Here is a 23,113-nt window from a genome sequence, read left to right as displayed (position 1 = left end):
ATATGTGATCATCCTTAACTAGTTAAAATCAAGATAAAACTACCATGACCCTTGTTAGCTAAATAAAGGGAGATAGTCTCTGTAGATAAATAAATAAAGATAAAAGAAAAAAAATATAGATAAGCTTTGTCTAAAATAAGTTGAATAATACTTCCATCTATGGAACTCAAATGCATAATCAATATCTTGTCATATGTCTTGTGAGCATATACCATGGCTGCAGCATGAACCTGACTTTAGTCCTTAACTAAACATCCAATTGTTTTCTGCTGTACCCAGCTTCTAATGCTATACATATGGACCTTGCTTAAGGCCAAATAGAGTGTTCAGCATTCCTAGGCTTGTGTACATAGTTTAGATTTTTTGAAATTCAAATTTGAAAAGTTGAGTTATATAAAGCACTTTACCAAGCTCTCCTTAAAAAAATGCTTCACATACATTGAACATTTGACAAAAGTACCACTCCTAAACTTGCAACAAACCAATAAAAAAAAAAAAAAAAACCAAACTTGCAACAAACCAATAAGCATACATGTCTGATTTTTATTGCAGGATTAAAAATCTACTTGATTTTTCTTTCTTTTTTTTTTTTTTTTTGAGAAAAAATTGGGTGAGTACCGACCTTGATTTTTATAGTCAATTGCCAAATGCTTTGCCTGGAAAACTCATTTGCAGAAGATAGGTCTCACTCTTATTGGGCACAAAATGGTATCCAACATCTCAAGGATATGATCTTTTTGTTTTTCAAAAAGAATCGAGCTACCTCATCTTACAATTTTGTGAGATGTCACAACACAAAAAGGACACTTCTTAAACATAAACAGCATTTGCATATTTAGTATTTGGCATTTAAATGCAGGATAACTTCATATTGATTTTTAAGATGACTCAATCTCATCTAGTTGCAGTGGTTGTGACACTTTTTGTGAAGCTTGAGGTCTTTTTACTGCACTTTGATCTTTGTTCATCCTCCTTGGACTAGAAGATTTGAAAGCTGATACCATCAACAATCTTTATTTCAGTTGCTCAAACCTCTTCTCTTAATGGCTCTGAAAGATCCAACAAATCTTGGTCACTTGGGTGAGATTACATTTGTGGTTCTAGAGAAACCGAATCTATATTTGTAGCTTAACTGCAATAATAGCACCATTTTGATTTGTAGAAATAAAGACCAAAGCAGAAATAAGGATAGAATGGAAATGAGAAAATCTTGAAGCTTATGGAACTAATGTGGAATAAGGACTTCTATGTTTTGGACAAATAACCCAAGCACAACTCAAGATCCATCTTTCATCAAATTTTACGGGCAATTCTCAAGAAGCCGACACAAAGGTCAAAGATGGCCAAAACTTAATAATTTTTACGAAGCCACTTTGGAATAAGCTTGAGTTTCATTTAATTTGAAATTCTTAAATTAGGCTCGATTAAAAAACTAATGAATCAAGCTTGATCTCAATTTTCAAACTAGAAATTAATTTCAAACCTAGCTAGATTAGATGCAAGCATAATCAAAACTTTGGCTCGGTCAAACCCCTAGCTTTGACTTCATTGACATTTACTGCCTCTAAAAGAACTTAACCTTGCATGTTGCAAGTACAATTTTATATAAAAGCTCTAATGGATATAGTTGATGTGTTATCAAGCTTTTCAATCCCTATGAGTAAATCAATATTTTTTCTGTTCATATCCTCAATAAATATTATCAAGCTGATTGAAATAAGCTCACGTTAGTTCCTTTTGCAATTTGGCAAGTATTAATCTCAACTAAACAATCAATAAATCGAGCTTGATCTCAACTTTAAAGCTATAAATGATTTCAAACCAAGCTCAAGTAGATGCATACCCAATTAAACTTGGCTCATTTACACCCCTAGCTTTGACATCATCATCATTTACTATGAGTGATACTTTGATGTATATCTTGATCATTACAAAATGTTAGTACACCTTAATTTAAATCACTCACCAAAATAGCTAAAACATCAACATATGAAGTCCTTTGCAGGAAACTAGTGCAAGTGTCGATATAAAGTGCAAGATAATTCCATAACCAAAATTAAAGATTGGTCAGGAACATAATATAACAACATAGTTCTATACATGTTAAAGTTAGCAACAACTTTTCTATTTATTTACTTCATTTTTTTCCCAATTGTAATGACAAATTCATTTCTATGAGAAGCTTCAAAATTACTGAAAAATATTTTCTTGTCCACTTTCAAAGAAAATAAAATATGTCTCAATTGCCAAGCTAGTTTCCTCGCGATGATGATGATTGGAATGGGAATCAAGTTTCCCTGCAATGATAACTAGAGGGGTTCATATCATCAAAAATACTCTAGGGTGCTTTCATAGATTAAAATATATGAAAAAGCAAAGCGAAGACTGAATACTACTATCACACCAACTGAATCAATATGTAAGCTTTAAAAGAAGGAGGTTCTTTGGAACTTTGCATCACATTAAGACAAAGTCAGAGTCATAGTTTATGGTCCGGGAGGATTTGATGTCAGCTTGAAGAAGAGTTTGGGTGGAAAAAGTGGAATGAGATGTTAGTGGATCAAAGGAATTTTAGTTATAAAAAATAATTAAAACTCAACAACAAAGTTCAATGTTCTCCTGCAGAATTTGAACCTCCTAACAAAAAGGCTTATGCTCAAAGCCAACATGCTGCATCTCTGTTTGATATTTTCCAGGTTTGGTCTAATTTTAAGCATGCATTGCCCCTTGATCTCGGGTATTATTATTATACTCAGAGAATAAAAAAAAAAATAGATGTTCTATAGTAGAATTTGGACCTCCAAACAAAAAGGCTCATGCTTAAAGCCAACATGCTGCATCCCTTTTTGACATTTTGCAGGTTTGGTCTAGTTTTAAACATACATTGCACATTATTATATTCAGAGATGAAAAAAATTCAATGTTATGAAAAAAATTCACTGTTCTTTAATGGAATTTGGACCCCCAGACAAAAAAGCTCATTCTCAAAGCCCACATGCCGCATCTCTTTTTGACATTTTCTGAGTTTGGTCTAGTTTTGAGCATGCATCGCCCCTTGATCTCAGGGTACTATAATTATATTCAGAGATGTCCATGCCAAAAGATTGCTGCAGGAAATGTCCTATTTGCATTTGAAAAACAACAATAGAAGCTCCTTATCTAAAACTAATTCTAAAACAAAAATCTGAAGGATGAATGTATAGGTTCGACGTATCCAACAAATTTGAAGGTCTGAAGGATGAATGTATAGGTTCGACGTATCCAACAAATTTGAAGGTTGAACAATACAGTTTCTCTCAGAAAAGATTCAAAGAATGTAGAGCACCTTGGCCTTAACCAATAAAAAAATGTGGAGAATGATTATTATGTGTGGTGATGAACAAGGTTGTATAATTCTAGTTATCTCAAGAAAAGCCAAATTGAAGAACATACATAGATGAAGCAGCATCTTATTAGAGTTTCCAACTTGCTATTATGAGAAGCCCCTATTGTTGTTTGAGAAGCAAATTATGTTTACTCTTTTTAATACTAGGAGTATATTATAGAAGACAACTACTAGTTTGTTTATTTCATTTTTTTATATTCTTAGAAGTTTGTAAATTGTGAAAACCTTATTGATCAATCAATAAAGGGATATACTCCCAAGGACTTTATGAATCCTCAAAGTGGTGGCTAGGAGGTTCTAATTTTCAGTTTTCCATAAACAATGGATCTTGTCACCTTTTTCTTATTTTCAATTTTTATTATTAAAATACAATAGCAATATTTCTATTTTAAATAATCTTCTCAATTGTTCTCCTTAAAAAAAAAATAAAAAAAATTATTTTTAAAAAAAAAAACACCAACACAATCTCAATATTTTCAAAAAGAAGACATGGTTGCAAAATTCCTTGCTTCACAAAGTCCATGTACATTTTCTTTCCATAATAGTCCCTTTTTTCAGAAAAGCATGGTTGATATCTCCCTTCCAAACCAGTTTATAAGTGGACATACCTCTCTAAAGGAGCTTCTCCTTAAGCTAGCTTGTGTGCCCCATTTATGGTGTTCAGATTTTCATGGAATAGTATGTTATGGTTTAGTCAAAATTCTTACAATAAATCCTAGTACTCTGCAAGATTATTTAAAACTGTAGAATCCTAATCTCTTGAATAGGTCAAGAGGCTAAAAAACAATTTTATCTTTAATTCAGTGGATGTGATCTAGCCTCTCTCTCTCTCTCTCTCTATATATATATATATATATATATATATATATATTATGTATGTATGTATGTATGTATGTATGTATGTATGTATGTATGTATGTGTGTGTGTGTGTGTGTGTGTGTGTATTATGTATAAAAAATAAATTGAAGCAAAACTCTATTAATTTAACAAATTGTGGATCCCATCTAAATGCCAACTTATTATCTCAAGTTTTGCAAGATCTTATGGACTGCTTCGATGCTTGATTGTAACTTGAGACATATCCTATGTATCAACAGAAAAGGAGCTGCAATGTTGTGGTGGAGCATATTTATTTGTAGTTGTTGAAAATTTTCTGGTGTCATCTATTGTTTATTATATAATATCCGGGCCAGGTTGTATAATGATAAAATTTTTCATCCTTCTAAATCTAAAATAATTAATATTTTTATATTGCTAGAAGTAAATCAAATAATCAAAAAAAGTGACTAGAAACTAAAGGCATGGTTTTCAAAATCTAAGACATCAATTATCTAGTTGGACGACCAATACTTGGATGGATCAAGATCTTAATCCATCTTAGTAGAGATGGAAGGTGGGGGATTTTAAAAAGAAACAAAATAGTCTAATATCTCAGTTGTTAAAATAAAATCAAGATTGTATGACCAATTTAGATGTTAATTTTAATTTTTTATTGATAATTATTTAAGGAGTAAGAAAGTGTAAAAAATCTCGATCCATATATTAATATAAAATAAGCTGATATCATAGAATATATCTATGAGAACTGGCCCAATTGAACTTAGTTTGGGATGAAGTCGGCAAGTCATCATAAAACATTCAGATTTTTTTGGATTGGAATAGAGGAACCTTATCCCCTACGCAATCCCCTCTCATGGGAGAGGATAAGGCTGCCAGAGTGGCCAGATGAGCATCGTACACCGATAAGGGACAGCCTAAGGTCGTTTGGATTGATTACAGCAGCAAAGGCCGATTTTATTCATGGATAAATCGAGTTTAACCCCTTCCCATCCTCTTCTTCTTAAACCCACCTCTAACAGCTAATCCATCACTGAAACCCCTCCCTCTCCCTTCTTCCTCACCTCTGGCAACCGTCGAACTGCTGCAATCAAGTTGTCATTGCCCAAAACTCTTCTTCCTCTTAAATCTTCTCTATCTCCTCTATTTTGGGAGCTTTCGAATGTTATACCCACTGAAATCTACCTTATCCCGCTAAGCCTCACCACCACCACCATCTCTGGTAAGCCCTCCTCCCTTTCTTTTCTTCTTGATCATGGGTGTCACCGCCATGGCACAAGGGGGAGTATCTTTTTTTTTTCTTTTTCTCTTAGTTGTCTTGTTGCCACCAACCAGATCACCACCTTTAGCCATCATCGTGCCACCACCGTCGGCCACCACCGATCCCACTACTCCTCCACTCTACTCTCTCCTATAGAAGCTCTATCCCTGGTTAGGCTAAGGAAGAGAAAGAGAGAAAGAAAGAAAGAAAGAAAAATAGAGAGAGAGAGGAAGAGAAAGAGAGGAAGAAAGAGAGTAAGAGAGAGAGGGAAAAGAAAAGAATTTAGCCTTTTCGATGAACCCACCTTGTGGATTGGATCTCAATCTGATTGAGTTTAGGTCAACCTGAACCATATGAATTTGACTTGTGAACTGACCCAAACCATGACCTTAACCAAGGCTAGACTGAGAGTCTTTTTATTCATCTTAATTTTTCTTCTAATTGAAGGCTAATAAAATTTATGAATTACTTGTACTAGAGCCTTCATCATTGGAGAAGCATTGGATTTAAATATCAGACTATGAAGATTGTAGAATTTTAGATCTGATCGACCGTAAGTTCCATTTATCTATAGGATTTTGCTTAACATATTTCTTACATTTTCAATTTAGAAATTATATAAAATTATAGAATTTAGAAAAATTGAAAGTTTGAAAAAATATGTATCTTATGAAATTCAAAATCATGGATCAAGCATAATGTTAACCTGACTTGTTTATAAATTTTAAATATAAGGACTCCTCTATGTTGCATGATTTTATGCTTGTATGAGTTTTTGAATACAAAAATATTTTTTTTATTTTTAAAAATAAAATATAAAAATTTATGATATGGAAATGAGAATGTTGGTTATGAGAAAAACTCTCTAGTTAAACTATGATCTGAGCCTAGCCAATGGAATTGATCATTGGCCACATGATTAGAAACTAATTTTTTTTTGGATCTAACTAGTTGAAATTGATCATTGATAGAGTAAGTTATTCTAAATCTAGCCAGTTAAGATTGATCACTAGCACAAGCTGATACATCATATATTTATTTTTAGGACTAAAATCATTGCCCTATCATAGGGCTAATCATGCTCATGTGAATCAGAGCTAGCTCCTTCTAGGCCTAATCAGTTGTGCTGATCAATAGGTACATGCTGATGGATAGTGTGTTCTATATTCAAGAACTAATCTCTTATGGGCCTTGTCACAAGGCTGATCGTGGCTATAGTCATCGAAGACAGAGAGGATTTTAAATTTTATTATTACGCATGGCATGTTTTAAAAATTAAAATTATGTTGGTTTATGTTTCTATTATTATTAATTGTTATGTTTGAAAAAAATTTAAGCATGCTTGATCCCTCAAAGATATTGATAGCTTACTGAGTCTGTAAAGCTCATTCTTTCTTTTCAATTTTTTTAGATCCAAAAGAGTATATGGGAATTGGGACTGAGCACTGAGGAGCTTAAGATCTTAAAAAATATTTATTTTTTGAAGAAATATTGATCTTATTTTATATTAATGAATCTTATGAGTTATTAGTAAACTATTTTTATTTGAATCAAGAAAATTAGAAATTTGCTTTTACTACCATTGCCTAAGTATGGTTTATTATGATATTTTGAAAGTGAAGATAGGCCTTGTATGTCTCCGGGGTTAAATCCTAGGGGCGTATGGCCATCTGTCATATTTCTGACTTGGACTATTGGATTGGGTCACGATAGATTAAGTGGTATCAAAACCTTGGTTAAAAGATCCTATAGTATAAGTTAGTGAGAACGGGATAGAATTTAGGATATGATTGAATGATACTAATCACTAATAGTAATAAATTAATCGATAATTATACTAAAATTGATTTCTATCGGTTAAATAGATTGTGATGTGTCGCTACAAGAAATTCTTTATTAGTAATGGCTATTAGTGATGACTAACAAGGCATCGCTAATGGTGATATTTATTGATGACTTATTATGACGGAAAAGAAAACCGTCGTTAAAGATCTATTAGCAATAGAGAATTTTTTTATGTCGTCGCTATAATTCTTAAATTTTAATTATTATTTATTTTAATTATTTTAAATTTAATTAATTATTATCGATGGTTTTAGCAATGCAACTTTCGCCGTCGCTAATACAGTGTCCTAAAATCCTCCATTTTTTATCGATTATTTTTCACTGTGAACCCACCTCCAGTCCCCCCTTTCCCCCACCACACTGTCAAAACTCTGTCGGAGCCCCAGTCTTGTGCCCCAGTCCTTGCACTAGATCCACCATCCCCACGCCCCCGCTCCCTTCTTTCCTCATCGTGTCGTCAAAACTCTATCGGAGCCCCATCCCTATGCCCCAATCCCCACACCACCATCCCCACACCAAATCCTCCATCCCTGTGCCCTCACCTCCTCCCTTCTTTCCCTGCCTCCCCTTTCTTCCCCCACTGCACCGCTAGAACCCTACTGAAGCCTTCATCCCCGCACCACTGTCCTCGCATCAGATTCGTTGTCCCTGCATCGGATCCATTGTCCCTGCATCGGATCTGCCATTCCCATGGCCTCGCCTCCCCTCTTCTTCCCCCACCGCACCGTTGGAACCTTATCAGAGCTCCCATCTCCGTGCCCCAATCCCTGCATTGCCAACCCCATGCCAGATCCATTGTCCTCGCACCCTCGCCGTCCTCCCTCATCATTCCCTCCTCTTCTTCCCATCCCATGATGAGTATTAGCGACAATAGCGATGACGGCGATAGAGCTGTCGTCACATGCCGTTCTCTCCTCTTCTAATTTTGATGTATGAATTTAAATTTATGATGTTTATTTAAATTAATGATGTTTGAATTTAATTTTGTATGAAAAATGCATCCTGACCCTCTCCATTTGCAATGCTGCTTGGTACTTTGAAACTCATGGGGTGGGATTTGTCTGGATGCTCTGCTGGGGTGGTAAGGGGTGCCACCTCCATGGATGCCCTGATGCGGCCCATCGGTATGGGATGCGTGATCCGACTGCCTTGGAAGAAGTCCCTGGTGCGAATCCTGAATAATTAGAGTGACTCCTGAGCAGATAGAGTCAACCCCTAAGAAATTGGAGTCAATCCTAAGCTCAGAGACAGCATAACGACTAGTTTTCTTTGTCTTTATGGTGTACTTATTTTATTTATTTTACATACTTATCTTGTATCATTTCAATTCTTACATTGCTTGCCATAATTATATAATTAATCTATGAATCTATTTATTTTTATTTTCAGAGATTACATGATGACTATTTCTAGAAAATGGAACCGCGCTAGTCAAGAAGAGAGCTCCAAAGGACAGAGCTCTTGAGAGAGAGCTCTGATGGTGCCAACTCGTACAGTTCTGTAGTACCTACACTACTCGATAAACTCTAACACTTTAAAAATTCTCTTTTAGATTATTTTATTTTTTATTATTTAATATAATATTCTTTATGATGTTTTCTTACTCTCAGATTCGAACAACATGGGGTCACTATTGACCCCATAGTTACACGACACAGTGGCCTGCTCTCAGTCTCAATATCATGATAGAGGACCCGTCCGGCTCACGGTATCTCTAACTCGATCAGAGGATAGAGAGCTCGTCTACATCAGAGATACTCGTAAGTACTAGATCTTCGAAGAATATGTTTAAAGTTTAGCTATTTAAGAATCAATATTTATTGTTCAAAATTAATTTTGCAAGACATTTAGGGAGCCTAGGATGTCACATGTGGTTATCGAGATCATTTGACGATTGATGTCGGGGTCGATGAACGAGTTCTCTAGTTGGCTGTCGGGGGCTCGTGACGCTACGTGAGAGATGTTCATGGTAAGTCAAAGATGTTTAATTTTTAAATTTAAAATATATTTATATTTTATTTATTAATACATGATTGCTTCTAATTATAGAAATACTATGATTTAAGACTCCTCAAGATAAGGAGGCTGACCGTCGGACCTTCAAGGAGGTCGCCACAAGTAGATTCCAGGATGGGCTATACAACCTTAAGCAGTCTGCTATTGAGTTCTCCAGTTTCAAATTACCATTGAACTGAAAGTCTTTCACGGATCACTGGATATGGGAGGATGTATGGGAGGCTCTTTATGACCAGTGGAGCAGTGAGGACTACTCTGATAGATAATAGAGAGCCTAATAAAATCAGACTGTCCAGTAGATCCAATCAAGCACACCAACAGCTCCGTTGGCACACATATTATAGCAGATAGATTAGTAAAAATTCTAAACTTATATTAATCTCATATTTAGTTGATCATATATAATTTTTGTTAACTTAATTTTATTATTTACTTATTATAGGTACGGCAGATAGGTCATGTACCAAGACAACTACAATTGTGGGAGGCTACACATCAGTCTAGGAAGATTGATGATTACTTAGATTCTAGGTCCAGATGGATCGTGATAATTTAAAATATTATTTATTAAATTTTTGTATATACTGATATGTATAATAGCACTAATGAATTTTTAAATTGTATAGGCAGATTATGTGAAGTACCTCATAGCGCGGCACAGTGAAGACCCATCCTCTTAGCCCCTTCTTGACCTCGAAGGATGGCTCAGGGCCATCGAAGGGGTGAGTAGGAGTCAGATCATAGGGTTCAGACATAGCTTCGACTCTCTAGCAGCTCGTTGGTCTTTGACATCCTTCTCTCAAGCCTCGATGATCCAGATGTGAGGTGATGTATATGTCGAGAAGGTCATACAGAGACTTTTTTGCCAGCGACCTCAGAGCTTCTAAGACACTGTCTGTGAGATGGTTGTTAAGATTCTCTAAAACTTACATTTGTATGATCAGCTGAGCTCGTTGTCATAACCATCACAGTAGATAAGTCAAGTAATATTAATAATTTTTTTTACTTATTTTAAATTTTTATATTTAGAAGTTTTACATAGTTAAGCTTGAGTCAGAGGAAGGAGATCTAAAGATCAAAAGTCAATCTATCCATCCCATGAGTGGGTCAAGGTGTAGATACATCCATATCATCGAATAAGATTTGTAGGACTAATCCATTTAAGAATCAAAGGAGTATATCGAAATATACTTTTCTGCATCGATTTAGGCTTCAAGCGAAATAAAGGATATCCAAGGGGTCAAAATTAAATCTAACCATCTGATTGATAGATTGATGGTATCTATAGCTCTGTATCATCGAATAAAATATATAAAAATAATCTGTTCGAAAATCGAAAGAGTATATCGAAATATACAACTTCGTATCGATTTAGACTTAAATGGGAAGGAGGAGGTATCTAGAGAGTTAAAATTTAATCTAACCATCTGATAGATTGATCGAAGATGTCTATAGCTCTATATCACTTAATAGAATATTAGAAACAATCCGTTCAAGAATCGAAGAAATATATCAAAATATATCCCTCCGTAAAGGTTGAGGCTTGAGGTGCATCAATTACTTTAGTTTTACAGTTTTAATTAATTTAATTCTAGAGTTATTAATAATATTTTATTTTTTTATTACAAAATATAGAGATATCTGGCTCTCATCCATCTGCTGTTGTAGATGACGTACAAGAGGAGGAGGATCTTCGTTGATTATTTTTAGTTTTGATATAATATATTTAATTTTGATATTTGAACAATGTTATCTTGTACAATTGGATAATTTATATTTTTTATATATTATTAGTTTTTTATTTATGATGGTGATAGTTAATTGTTAATTGTTATAGTGTCTGTAAATATATGTTGGTTGTTAATTTAATCATAGTAGATTTTAGTAAATATATTTACTAAATTTTTTTTAAAAAAAAATCTATTATTAGCAATAACTAAATCCATCGCTAATATCATCGCTAACTATCAGTGATAGCTATAGCTTATTAATGAGGGATTACAGCAGTTGCTAATATATTTTTTATTTTTTTAATTTAAATTAAAAAATAATCTAAAAATTATTATAAGCAATGGACTTACCGTCGTTAATAATCTAAAAATAAATTTATTAGTGATGATTTTTTCCATCATCATTAATAATATTTTTAATGTCCAATTTTTTTCAATAGTTTATTGGCGATAGTGTTTAGTCACTAATAGTATTAGCGATGGCTTTTTAATCATTAGTGATGATATTTAACCATCACTAATAATTAATTTTCTTGTAGTGTCTCAAACTCGATCTAAATGGCTATCCAACACTACAGAGGATTCTCATATGGCAACTATGTACCATACTTATCAAAATGGTTGTGCATCCCAAACTCGTGATGCCTTCCAAATCATGGTGCCCCTCGGATAGCTGATGCTTCCCAAGCTGATGACACCTCTTGAAATGTTGGTTATACTTCTCGAACTCTTGGTGCCTCTTAAGCAGCCAATGTATCTAGGTCAGCTTGCAGCCCATCACCAGAGCAGGGCAAAAATTGAGTAGCTAACCCTTCTTGCTAGCAGGATGATGCCCCAAACAATAATCACGAGATGGTCAGTTCTAATGGTTTGATGGCAAACCTTATGCAAGCCCTAAGTGGGCTTGTACAGCATTTGGAGTAGCGAGAAAATAAAGATGGTCCATCTTCAAGGTTGAAACGAAGAATATAAGAATTTAAGATATTGGCACCACCTGTCTTTGAAGGATCCACTAATCCCATCGAGTCATTAAAGTGACTCAAGGAGATGGAGAAGGCATTTGCCAGCATGGAGTGCACTGATCAAGAAAAGGTCCTTTACTATTTATCAATTACAAAAAAAAGCATTCGAATGGTGGAAAGCTATCAAGTGATAGTAGGGGATTGATGGGCCAATCACTTAGGACACCTTCTGTAAGGAATTTATGGATATGTATTTCCTAGATAACCTTAGAATCGAGAAGAAAAATGAATTTACAAGACTGATTTAGAGGAACATGATGGTGGCCCAATATGAAATCAAATTTACAAAATTGTCTCACTTGGCTCAGATCTCATGGCAACTTACGGCATCAAGACCTAGAGATTTGAGAAAGGGCCAAAGCCCATGATCCATGCTGGAGTGAGATCGATGTAGTTGGTCTCTTATCAGGATATTGTTAACTTAGCCAAAATAATAAAGTAGGAGGTTGATAATATGCAGTAGGAGAGAGAGCAACAATAGAAAAAGATGTCCAGATCTGGTGGTTACTCTGGCCATCAATCAAAGCACCAAGAAAAATAGCAAAAGTGTAATGGGGACCATCCAAAGAAAGAACCTCGATGTGATAGATGTGGGGGTTTTCATTTGGAGCAAAACTATTGCTAGTTCTCTGGAGCCTATTTTGGTTATGGTTAGTAAGGCCACAATGTTGTGGACTATCCTTACTGCCAAAACTCTAGATATCAGTAGCCCTCCCTAAATGCAACCAGACTATCCCCTGCTCAAACTGCTTTAGGAGTATGAACCTTCTATTCGGATAAACCCTTAGAGCAAAGGCAAGGAGGACATCCAAAATAGAAAACCCAAGCCTATGTTTACACAATGACTTAGTGGGATACAAAGGCATCAAATGCTATAGTATCAAGTATCTCATGACTCCTTCAAACTTAGTTTAATTACACAATCTTATGTGTTCAATATTATGATTGATAGTAATAGTAGAACTTTAATTCATGATAGGTTTTATCAAAGTAGTATCTACACATGTTGGTATTTTATTTGATCCTGGGGCTATCCACTCTTTTATTTCATCCGAATTTGCTAGAAAGGCTAGCATTATTCCTATGCCCTTGGAGGATGAGTTGTGTCTCTAATCCAAATGGGATTACTATGGTGGTTAGCATGATTTGTCCATCTTGTACTTGGAGCATTAGAGATTATGATTCTGTATCTGATTTGATAATTCTAGAGATGAAGGACTTTGATGTCATCCTAAGGATAGACTAGCTTGCCTCATACCATGCCATGGTGGACTGCTTCAAGAAGAGGATGACCATCCAGATTTCAAGATAGGCACCGTTTAGCTTCTCTGGCAATAGAATAATATTCCTATCAAATATATCATCTTTGCAAGCTTATAGAATGTTAAGAAAAGATTGTGCAAGGTACTTGGCTAGTGTTGTAAATACTCAGCAGGAAGAGTTAAAGTTAGAAAGTATTCTGATAGTGAGAGTATTTTCTGACATATTTTCAGAGGATCTATCAGCACTTCTTTGGATAGAGAGAAAATTCTCAATTAATCTGGTACTAAGTGCTTAACCTATCTCTAAAGCTCTCTATCAGATGGCTTTAGCTAAATTGAAAGAGCTTAAGGAGCAACTTTAAGAACTCTTTGATAAAGACTTCATTAGGCCCAATGTCTCTCCATGGGGTGCTCCAGTATTTTTTATCAAAAAGATGGATGGGAGTATGAGGTTGTGCATTGACTATAAGGAGTTGAATAAGCGGACAATTTTGAATAAATATCCTCCACTATGGATTGATGATCTTGTTGATCAACTTCAAGGTGCCCAAGTCCTTTCCAAAATTAATCTTCAGTCTGGATATCATCAATTAAAAATCAAAGCTGATGATATACCTAAAAAAGGCTCTGAAATTGATATGGATAGTATGAATTTTTGATCATGCCATATGGATTAATAAATGCTTCCATGGCCTTTATGGATATAATAAATAGACTTTTTAGATCTTATTTGGATTAGTATGTGGTTGTATTTATAAATAATATTTTGGTGTATTTCAAGAGTCAGGAAGATCGTGAAAGATATTTAAGGATAGTATTATAAACATTAAGAGAGCAGAAATTATATACGAAGCAAAAAAGTGTCAATTTTGGCTTAAGAGCATCTCCTTCGTCGGACACATAATCTCTAAAGAAGGCATATCTATTGATCTGACAAAGATTGAAGCAATTGTAAATTGGTACCAACCGACTAATGTGATGGAAGTCCATTGTTTCCTCAGACTAGTTGGTTATTATAAGAGATTTATGGAAGGATCTCTCGCATAGTAGTATTTTTGACCTAGCTGACCCACAAGTGAAACCAAATTTAATTGGATAGAAGAATGCGATAAGAGCTTCCTTACCCTACCATCTAGAAGTGAGGATTTTACTATCTATAGTGATAGATCTAGAAAGGGGTTAGGATGCACTCTTATGCAAAATAGGAATGTAGTAGCATATGTCTCCAAAGAGCTTAAACCATATAAATAGAACTATGATGCCCATGATTTGGAGCTAGGTGCAGTAGTTTTGCTTTGAAGATTTGGAGATGCTATCTATATGGAGTGTCATATAAAATTTTTATAGATCATCAAAGTCTTAAGTATATATTTATATAAAAGGAGCCAAATTTGAGGAAGAGAAGGTGATTAGAGCTGATCAAAGATTATGATTTGATCATTAATTACCATCCTGGATAAACAAATATAGTAGTAGATGCTTTAAGCAAGAAGTCTATAGGTAGTGTAGTAGCTTTAATTACTTCACAGGTGAAAATTTTTTATGATCTAAAAAAACTAGACATCGAGGTATAGCTATACAATTCTAAAGTCCTACCACTGCTCTTAGTATGCAACCTATCTTAATTGATAGAACCAAAGCATCTCAAGTAGATGATCCAAGATTATAAAGGATAAAAAAAAAGTACAATTTGATATAGCATCTAAGTTTAGAATTTATGATGATGGATCTTTGAGGTTTAGCCATAGATTATGTATTCCAAATGATGTAGAAATGAAAAGAAAAATAATGTTGGAAGCTCACAACTCCACCTACACTATACATCCTAAGAGTAAGAAAATATATAGGGATCTCAAAGAAAATTTCTAGTGAAGTGGTATGAAAAAGAAAATAGTTGGGTCTGTAGCATCATGTTTAACTTATCAGTTGGTAAAAGTCGAGCATCAGAGGCATACAAGACCATTTCAAACCCTTGCAATTCTAGTGTGGAAGCAGGAGCACATAACAATGGATTTTATCTCAGGGTTACTAAGGACTCTTAGAGGATATGATGCTATTTGAGTGATTATAGACCGGCTGACAAAATCAGTACACTTCTTACCTATCAAAGTCAGATTCTCTTTAAAAAGATTAGCCAAGTTGTATATATATAAATTGCAAGACTTCATAGTACTCCAATATCTATTGTATCTAATAAGGACATGAGATTTGTCTTCAATTTTGGACAAGCTTGTATCAAGCCATGAAGACTAAATTGAAGTTCAGTAAGCCTTTCACCCTAAGACAAATGGCAAAGTAGAGAGAATAATTCTAACATTAAAAGATATGTTAAGAGTATGCGTATTAGACTTAAAGGAATCCTATGATGAACATTTAGCACTAGTGGAGTTTGCATATAATAACAGCTATCATGCTACTATCGAAATGGCTCCCTTTGAAGATTTGTATAGAAGAAAATGTAGGACTCCTATATGTTGAGATGATGTAGGAAAGAGAAGGCTATTAGGATTAAATATTTTCAACAAATCATGGATAAGATCCAGCTCATTAGGATGCAGCTTCATTCAGCTTAAAGTCAATAGAAGAGCTATGCTAATAATAGGAGAAGAGAACTAGAATTCTAAGTGGGAGATTATGTATTCCTCAAAATGTCTCCCACTAAGGGAATGATGAGATTTGAAGTTCATGGTAAGCTAAACCCTAGATACGTGGATCCTTTTAAAATCTTGAAGAGCATTAGAATGGTAGCTTACGTCTTGCTTTACCGTCCTCTCTTATCGGAGTACATAATATTTTTCATGCATACGTGTTAAGAAAATATGTACCAAATCCTAGCCATATGGTAAAGTTTGGACTACTTCAGCTTAAAGAAGATATATCTTATGAGAAATGACCAGTAAGAGTTGTTGACAGAAAGGATCGAGTTTTGAGGCAACACACCATTCCTTATATCAAAGTCTAATGGAGCAATCATACAGAGCGAAAAGCAATTTGAGAATTAAAGAAAGAAATGCGAGCCAAGTGTCCTCAACTATTTCTCAACTCAAGTATATTAATTTTTAGGATAAAATTTTTTACGGACGAGAATCTAAGAACTAATCTAATTGGGCTCGGTTTGGCATAAAGTTGGCAAGCTGACTCGATTTGGAATGAAGTCGATAGGCTTGCCGACTTCATCATAAAATATTCAAATTCTTTTTTTGGATCGGAATAGAGGAATCTTATCCCCTGCTCGATCCCCTACCATGGGAGAAAATAAGGCTGTGAGAGCGGCCGGATGAGCATTGTACATCGATAAGAAATGGTCGAAGATCATTTGGATTGGTTATGCTAGTGAAGGCTGGTTTTATCCATGTATGAAATAAGTTTATCCCTTTCCATCCTCTTCTTCTTAAACCCACATCCACTCGGCTAATCCATCATTGAAATCCCTCTCTCTCCCTTCTCTCTCACCTCCAATAGGCACCAAACTGCCATAATTAAGTTGCTGTTATCCAAAAACCCTCCTTCCTGCCTAATCTTCTTTTCTCTTTTGTTCAGGAAGCTTTCAGGTGTTATACCTACCATAATCTATCTCGTCCAGTCAAATCTCACTGTCGCCACCATCTCCAATAAGCCCTCTTCCCTTTCTTTTCTTCTTGGTCCAAGGTGTTGCCACCATGGCACAAGAGAGAGTGCCCTTTTTTTTCTCTCAACTATCCTATTGCCATCGACTGGACTGCCACCTCTAGCCATCACCGCTCCACCACAACTGACCACCGCCGATCCCACCCCTCCTTTGGTATTCTCCACTCTACTCTCTCATGGAAGCTTTGTCCCTGATTCGGCTAAGGAAGAAAGAAAGAAAGGCACATAGAGAGAGAGAGAGAGAGAAAGAAAAATAGAGAGAGAGAGAGAGAAAAAAATAAAGATGGAGAGAAGGAAGAAAGAGAGAGAGAGAGAGGAAGAGAGAGAGAGAGAAGGGAAGAAAAGAATTTAGCCTTTTTGATGAACCTATCTCATGGATTAGACCCCAATTCAATTGAGTTTAGGTAAATTCAAATCGTATTAATATGACTCATGAATCGATCTAAACCATGACCTAGATCAGGGCTAAACTAAGAGTCTCTTTCTATTCATCTTAATTTTTTCTTGAATTGAAGGCTAATAAAATTTATAAATTGCTTGCACTGGACCCTTCATCATCGAAGAAGCACATGATCTATACATCAGGTTGTGAATATTGTAGAATTTCATATCCGATCGACTGTAATTTTTATTTATCTTTGGGATTTTACTTAACATATTTCTTATATTTTCTAATTTAAAAATTATATAAAATTATGGTATTTAGAGAAATTGAAAGTTTGGAAAAATATGTATCTTATGACATTCAAAATTATGGATCAAGCATAGTGTTAACTTGGCTTGATTGTAAATTTTAAATATGAGGACTCTTTTATATTGCATGATTTTATACTTACATGAATTTTTGAAGTAAAAATATTATTTTATTTTTAAAAATAAAATATAAATATTTATAATATAAAAATGAATATGTTGGTTATGAGAAAAATTCTGTAGTTAGACGATGATCTGGATCCAACCAATGGGACTGATCGTTGGCCACATAATTAAAAACTAATTTCTCCTGAATCTAACAAGTTAGGATTGATTGCTGATATATGCTGATACATCATGTGTTTATTTTTAAGACTAATCTTTTTATCCTATCACGGACTAATCATGGATGTGAATTGGAGCTAGTTCTCTTCTAGACCTAACTAGTGAGGCTAATTATCGATACACACTGATGGATTGCATATTCTATATTCAGGAGTTAGTCTCTTCTGGACCTTACACCAAGTTGATTATGGCCATAGTCATTGAAGATTGAGAGAAGATTTTAAATTTATTGTTATACATGATATATGTTAAAAATTAAAATTATATTAATTTATATATCTATTATTATCAATTACTATATTTGAAAAAGAATTTAATCATGCTTGATCCCTCAAAGATATTGATAACTTACTAAGCCCATAAAGTTCATTCTTTCTTTTCTTTTTTCAGATTTAGAAGAGCATATGGGGACTTAGATCGAGCAGTGAGGTGCTTAAGATCTTAGAGGATATTTACTTTTTGAATAAATATTGATTTTGATTTATGTTAATGAACCTTATGAGTTATTGTGAACTATTTTTATTTGAATCAATAAAATTAAAAATTTACTTTTACTACTATTGCCTAAGTATGGTCTGTTGATATTTTGAAAATGAAGAAAAACTTTGCATGTCTAAAGGGTTAAACCTCATAGGCGTTCGACCATCTGTCATGTGTCCGGCTTAGACCATCAGATCAGGGCATGACACTATCTCTTTACAATAGTGGTGATAATAATAGCTAAGATTTAAAATATATTGTATTTATTAGCACTTGGTATTATAGCATTCTATGAAAAAATATTGTGCTTACAAGAGTGTTATATAAAATATTGTTAGCCCTAAAATTGATTTTGATGATGTCAAAAAAATTTGAGTATAAATTATAGCTACCAATGATGCCTGTGAGAGTGATTGTAGGATTTTCTATAATGCTCAAAGCTTGATTTCATTCAAGAAGAAGTCCTCTCAAAATTTAAGTAATCTCATGTTTTCAAATTTCAAGTTTCAAATTTTGAAAGCAAAGAAACTAATTTGGTATGAAAGAAATTTGAAAAAGAAAAGTGGAGTCGAGGAAGACTTCTCAACAAGTCTATCTATTCAAAAATTATTTTGAGAATGTAAGTCTAGCATAGAATATCTTTGAACAAAGAAAGCTATTCAAGAATAGAGAAAATTATTTTTGACATACCTGACATACTTCTTGAGGCGACCAAGAAACAAGCTCAATTGACCTAGTGTTAGTTTAAAGAAAAAGACAAAAAGATGTAAAATTCAAAGTTTTTTTGACTGATCAAGTTTTTATCTGAGCCGATCGAGATAAGATCATAGCCAACTCGATCTCAGACTTAGATTGAAGATTTCAATTGTTCTCCTAAGCTGACCTTGAAAACAACATAACCGATCAAGATAGAAACTTAGCGACTCACATAAATGAGATTGTTAACTTAGCCTCAAAAGCAGAAGAAGACAGAAAGCAGTAAAAGCTTACAAGTCTTCTGAACTGATCTAGAAAATCAATTATAGCCAACCAAATCATAAAATTAATCGACTAAGAGGATATCTGAGCCAACCCAATCTCAAGCAAATAGAATAGATAGAAAGCAGAAAAATTTACGTCTGTTTTCGAGCCATCTCAGAGTTTCACTTAGCGACTCAACACTCAATACTTTAAGTTAGCCAATTAAGAGCTTGGATGAGCCGACTCCCAGATTTCTGACAGAATAATGGTTAATTTTTCAGATTATTTCACATGACCATATTTTAACAACTATTTTCAAGCTTCCAATGGTTAGAATATTAATTAAAAATATTTTTTAGGCCATAAAAGTGAAGAATTTAAATTGAAAACTAAGGCTTGAAGACTATTGAATTAATTGAAAAAAATATTCAAATTATTTTAAGTGAGAACAAAAAGAGAGAGGAAGGATATTCAAAGTGCTTTCATTTCTCATCTTTCTATATTTACTCAACTCAAAAGAAACAAAGTACACACTTAATTGATCCAGCAACCACCGAGTAAGAGCATTCAAGTCTCTATCAATCCTCTTTTAAGTATTCAAAGACGAAGTCAAAGCAATTCAAGAGCTCAACTACTCCGCCTTCTTCAAGAGTTTAAAAATTTCATTATTAGTGTTTTAAATTATTGTATATCCTTCTTTTACTATTATGATAAGTTTCTTAGAAAAGAAACTTAAATTTTTGAGCATTGGTCCAAACCATAAATTGAATGTTGTAGGATTTTGGTTAATGAGCCAATGAAAATCAATTAGGTTGATTGTGAGCCCAAAAAAATAATCGGTTGTAAGATTTTGATTGGTGAGTCAGAAAAAATCAACCGGATTGGATTATGAATCTATGAAAATAATCGAACTATACTCTTGTGGAATTATACTTGAAATTTTCAAGTTGGTTGACTTGAGGAGTGAACGTAGATACTGAGTTGAACACCGAACCATGATGAATTTTTTATGTTTGTGGTTGTATGATTGCATTTACTTTTATTCTTCTACTACTCTTTTATTTACTGTCAAGCTCTGCACAAATATTTTTAAATTTGTTGTTGGATATAACTACTTCAAATAATTTTTAAGAAACTCAATTCATCCCCCTCTTTGGATTACCACCTCTGAGAAACAAATATTACGTAATGCAACTCAACACAACTCAACTAAGCCTTAATTCCAAATTAATTGGGATTAATTACATGACTCCTTTTCCTCCATTCCACTTCATTTAGGGCCATATTTTTTGAAAAATGTAGCCATATCAAGTGCTTCCTAACTATTTTATCTCTCATGATTTTCGGTCTACTTCAACCCCCTCCTTTTTCTATATATATCAAATCTCTCCTTTTTATTGGTACAGCTCTTAACTTACATTGTATTTATCCAAACTATTTTAAGTCATCTTTATCTTAATTTATCCTAAATAAATGCTACCTCAAATTTTTTATAAATAACTTCATTTCTTATTTTATTTTTTCTTATATCATGTGCATATATTGTTTTTTAGCTGTCTGATATTTTGTACCATAAAATATAGTTGGCTATATGATTGTTCTATAATGTCCTTCAACTTAATAGATAACTTATGATTGTATGATATCCTAATTGCACTTCTCCATTTTTAATTATATAGATAATATCCTCTTCAATCTTCCATTCTTATGAATAATCGATTCTAAATACTGAAAAAAAAAAAATCCCTCTTAATAACTTCAACATTTTCAATTTTTGTTCCACCTTCATTTTTATTTTCAATTTTACTAAAACTATATTATGTAAATTCCATCTTGATCCTACTTAACCTGAAACCTTTAGATTCTAATACATTCCTTCAAAATTCTAATTTATGATTAATTTCAATCTTAATTTCATCTACCAAAACTATATCATCTGCAAGTAGCATGTACCAAGGAATATAGTTTATACATAACTATATCATCCTATATCTAGTAAGCTCATACATAAATAGTGCAAAAGGTAAAGAGTTAAACTAGATCTTTTCGAGTAAACTTATTGTGACTGAAAATTCACTCGTATTACCACCCATAGTTCTCCCAGTAAAATCCTCAATCACATTAATAAATTATAGAAACTCCTTTCTTTTCTAACTTATATGATAAAACTTTCCTAGGAACTCTATCACATGCTTTCTATATCACATCTTTTCTTTTCTAACATTGCCCCTATGGTTCAATGGTAGACCGTCGATCTATGTTTGGGACATAGCCAGTCCCAAGCCAGTCCATGTAAGAAAATTTTGTGCAGTCCAACTCAATTATTTCCTAAAGGAGTCCATAATACCGTATTATCAGATAAACACCTTTGCCAGCGAAACTCTTCTGGGTTTGGCAAGAAACAAGGTCCACTCTGACTCGCAACATTGCTCCAGAGGGTCAAGGAATTGGTGGGGGTGGGTCCAAGAAGCTGTCTTTATCCGAACAAATGAGAGAGAAGACCTTGGCATTTGGCAGCAACATAGCAAGTGTTGCTTTTATGCCACATTAAAATGGCTATTCCAACACTGTACAGTTAACATTCCTCTTAAATGAATCTAGATGCCGTAGAGTTGTTCGATTTTTTTTTAGCAATGCTAGGATGTTGAATGAAGAACAAATTGATAACTGCTATATTTGGTTAGTTGGCCTTAAATGGTCATCGGTCTCTGGAACAACCCGGACTAACAAATCAACCTCATAGACCATTGACATAAAAAAACTTTTGTTATGATTGGTTTTTAGCAATGAAAGGTATCAAAAATGGAGGCTGCGAAAAAGAAGTCCATTGATCCAATGTCAATGACTGATCATTGTTGACAATTTAGTTGACACTGATCAAAGAACACGGAAACATTGTGCTAAAAAATTGTGGTCTGCGTTAGTCGATTACATGCGAACACAACCTCGGGCTCATTGCTTTTTACAATGGCAGAGCTGTCGGTCATAAATTCTTTAGCAAGACCAGCATCAAGGTTTCATTAGCTTCATAAGCTGGTTAGCTTCTCATTGATGTCTATCCTGCGATCCTGTTTGTTTTCAAACCATGTTGATAAAGATATTTATGACATGTCTGATTTGAAATGTTAAGTTCATGTAAGCTTGAGTATCTCAGCGACAGTATTCGAACTGCTATTCCATGTAGACCTCATAGTTTGTTACTTCCCAATTTCATTTAGCTAACTCAATTAGATAGCAAGTCAAGTAACTAAATAATTAGAATGACAAATGAAGTCATTTATTGGTGACTATAAGTTGTATGGAGCAAAAACTAATTTAAGTAGTTAGATTTTGAAGTCTGAGCAGTTGAAGCATTACTGGATCAGAGATGAGAAACAGCTGCAGTTTTGAAGCATGTTCATCTTTTACTAATTTTCTGGAAGCTTTTCATAGAACAAACATTCAACCATGATTGCAGCACTCCAATTGACTGTGTCACAATTCACAAAGTTGATAGCAAGTTATCCTTTTACTGAGGGCCAGCATCAGAACAATCCAAGAGATCACAAGAGAGAATATCTGCAATCATCAGAAACTAGTGCATCATATAGGTTGAACAAACCAGAAGACTGATGTAAGAACCAAAGAATGTCAAGTATTGCAATTGTGT

At 34.1% G+C, this 23,113-nt stretch overlaps 1 long non-coding RNA gene across 2 annotated transcripts; it reads left to right on the top strand.

Annotated features, from left to right (window-relative positions):
- Nucleotides 1-5,262: 5,262 nt before the first annotated feature.
- Nucleotides 5,263-10,995, top strand: LOC140854710 (uncharacterized). 2 transcript variants are annotated; one of them, XR_012137888.1, is made up of 5 exons: nt 5,263-5,445; nt 8,719-8,824; nt 8,940-9,089; nt 9,173-9,298; nt 9,972-10,993. It is a non-coding gene; the product is annotated as an uncharacterized lncRNA (long non-coding RNA). The 2 variants fall into 2 exon arrangements; XR_012137889.1 differs by lacking the exon at nt 5,263-5,445 and adding an exon at nt 5,455-8,609 and having other exon boundaries at nt 9,972-10,995.
- Nucleotides 10,996-23,113: the final 12,118 nt, after the last annotated feature.

Source organism: Elaeis guineensis, chromosome 1 (genome assembly GCF_000442705.2).
Source record: "Elaeis guineensis isolate ETL-2024a chromosome 1, EG11, whole genome shotgun sequence".
In the NCBI taxonomy this organism is placed as follows: Eukaryota; Viridiplantae; Streptophyta; class Magnoliopsida; order Arecales; family Arecaceae; genus Elaeis; species Elaeis guineensis.
Note: the sequence above shows the minus strand (reverse complement) of the source record. Positions and strands in the feature narration are given on the sequence as shown.